Source organism: Plutella xylostella, chromosome 9 (genome assembly GCF_932276165.1).
Source record: "Plutella xylostella chromosome 9, ilPluXylo3.1, whole genome shotgun sequence".
NCBI classification, from domain to species: Eukaryota; Metazoa; Arthropoda; class Insecta; order Lepidoptera; family Plutellidae; genus Plutella; species Plutella xylostella.
The window spans coordinates 7,268,422-7,271,383 of NC_063989.1; the positions used below are offsets into that span (position 1 = coordinate 7,268,422).

The following is a 2,962-nucleotide window of genomic DNA, read 5'->3' on the forward strand; positions in this document are numbered from 1 at the left end:
CCTCGGTATGAACTTGGACAAGACGAAAGTCATAATAATGCTCACATCAAACCGGAGCCGGTCGCCGTTGGTGAGGCAACAATCGAAGTTGTGCAAGAATATGTCTACCTCGGACAGACTATTCGGCTAGGCAGAAGCAACTTCGACAAGGAGGCTGCAAGGCGCATCCAACTGGGTTGGGCTGCATTCGGGAAACTTCGTCACATATTCTCCTCGGCCATTCCTCAGAGCCTGAAGACAAAAGTCTTCAACCAGTGCGTCCTGCCAGTGATGACGTATGGTGCAGAGACGTGGACACTGACGGTAGGACTGGTCCACCGATTTAAAGTCGCTCAGCGTGCTATGGAGAGAGCTATGCTTGGGGTTTCTCTGATGGATCGTATCAGAAATGAGGTTTTCCGTCAGAGGACTAAGGTTACCGACATAGCTGTCAAAATATGCAAGCTGAAGTGGCAGTGGGCTGGTCATATCTGCCGAAGAACCGATAACCGTTGGGGTAGACGAGTTCTCGAGTGGAGACCACGAACAGGCAAACGCAGCGTGGGACGCCCTCCTGCTCGCTGGACTGACGACCTTAGGCGGGTAGCGGGTAGTGGTTGGATGAGGAAGGCCGAGGACCGAGTGTTGTGGCACTCCTTGGGAGAGGCCTATGTCCAGCAGTGGATGATTATTGGCTGATGATGTCTTAGTATACTTACCTAAGTAATTATATCATAGAATACATTTTATTATTCGCTTTTGTGGCCTCAAGTCAATTTATAGTAAGTAAGTAAGTATTATATTTTTATGTAAGTAACTATGTTAGTTTAGATGTAAGTAAATAAAATTTCCTAAGGGCGGCTTGCAGAAAAGAACCCCTAAGCATAGCTTTACTAAACGTTTCTTAAGACTAAACTGATTTTTATTTAAAACGATTTAAAACTGTCTTGCGCCATGGTTTTTCTAAAGCGATTTAACAAAACCTAGTTTATGATATCATTCAATTTCTCATTCGGTCTATACGATTCGTTATACACTATTTGATTTAAAATTTGATAGTTTCCAATGAAGTGGGCTATTATTTTGGGTGAAATGAAATATACTTGTCGTCACATGTCAGTCCAGTCACCGAGTGTTACTGTCAGTGTCACTTGATAAACAAACAACCGTGTGCAGTTACCGAAATATTATTAGTTACCTAATTGATAAATTATAAAAATGGAAGGTAAAAAACACCAACGGGCACCCAATTTTACATGTGACGAAAGTATGCTTTTATGTAACCACGTAGACACATATAATTTCATAATTGAAAATAAAAAAACTGATGGTTAGACCGTAGCCGAAAAACAAAAGGCTTGGAAGATGCTGAGTAAAGAATAATATAACGCCAACACCACTTATGTACCCAGAACTACTGAGAATTTACTGGTAGGTACAAAAACCAGAAAACAAAGACGAAAAAACAGCACTCAAGTGTAAAAATGCAGATCTCAAGTAAGTTCTATTATTATATGGCTACTTACAAAATAAAATTGGCAATAAATTGTATAATAGTAGGTAATAAAGTATGTAGGTAGCTAGAGTACTGTGATTTACTCTAATTTTTATGACTGGATTTTTATGTTTGCAGATATACCTAGATAGCAAAGTTTTAAACGCGTCTGTAGTTCAGACAGTGGAGCTCCATGGACAAGACTGATGTTAATCTCCCCCCAGAGGAATGCCATACAACATTCATCAATATTTTAAGTAAAGAAGCGAAACAATCATCAAGCAAAATAAAACAACAAGCCATATTTTAAGATTTAGGTATATAACTAATATACAGTGGTAATTAATAATAATAAACATGTTTTTAAATCAACTGGTGTTTGGTACTGGTGACGCTATAACATTGCAAAATAGTTATTGATCAGCGAAGTTCTTGCATTGTTCCCAGACTGTAAGGCACGAGGAGGTTGGTTGTTGTGGTATTATTTGTAAGACGAAAGCTTTTAATAAATTCATCGTCTCGATAAGCACGAAACAAATCTGTTATTTTAGTAGTTAACCCTCCTATAAAAGTAAGGGGTATTCAAATATTCAATCATTTCTTTATCGTCGTCTGAGTAACACATTTTTGATCTTCTTCTTCTTCTTCTATCGTGTAAATGCACTAAGCTAACTTCCACCAGTGTTTTGCTACTCTTATTGCGAGGTCATTGGCCTTCATCAGGTCTCCTTGACTGCACTTTGGGGCATAAGGTGTGACGTAGTCTGAGTAATACATTTTTGATCTTCTTCTTCTTCTATCGTGTAAATGCTCTACTAAGCTAACTTCCTCCAGTGTTTTGCTACTCTTATTGCGAGGTCATTGGCCTTCATCAGGTCTCCTTGACTGCACTTTGGGGCATTAGGGCACTCTATAAGGTGTGACGTAGTCTGGAGGCTTCCGCAACTGCATAGAGTGCTGGCATTGGCTGGGAGCATATCCCATCGCCTCAAACATTTTTGATATTACCGAGTAAGTTAATTAGAAATTCTAATTACTAACAACAAAACAACCAAAAAGAATACTTCAAAGATTGTTTTTGACATTTGACAAAGAAGTTAAATCTCGATTTACGCGTAAAACCGAGATATTGCCGGTTTAATTTTGACGTTTCTCTAAATCGAGATTTGACACTAAATCGAGGTCGTGCAAGAGGATTTTGCTGATTTACGCTTAAACTGAGCTTAAGTTGAACAAAATCGAGTTTTAAGACGTTCTTGCAAGCCGCCCTAAGTAGTTAACCTAATCCATGTTGAGTGAGGATTAAATATTTATAATATAGTCACTAGTAATTTTTTTGCTTGAAAACCTACTAGTACTTTAAACTTTTCCTATTCACATCTTTTTATATACAGGGTGTCCCAAATTAAAGTGCACATCCAAATTATAGTGACTTAATTTGTAATTCTAAACAACTTTTGTTTTACGACTTTTGTAAATTCGTGAAAA

The 2,962-nt window shown here is 38.3% G+C and overlaps 1 long non-coding RNA gene across 1 annotated transcript; it reads left to right on the top strand.

The window, feature by feature from the left end:
* The first annotated feature begins 685 nt into the window (after window positions 1–685).
* On the top strand, window positions 686–2,749 carry LOC125489013. The gene is made up of 3 exons (XR_007266664.1): window positions 686–1,410; window positions 1,613–2,226; window positions 2,392–2,749. It is a non-coding gene; the product is annotated as an uncharacterized LOC125489013 (long non-coding RNA).
* The last annotated feature ends 213 nt before the right edge of the window (window positions 2,750–2,962 follow it).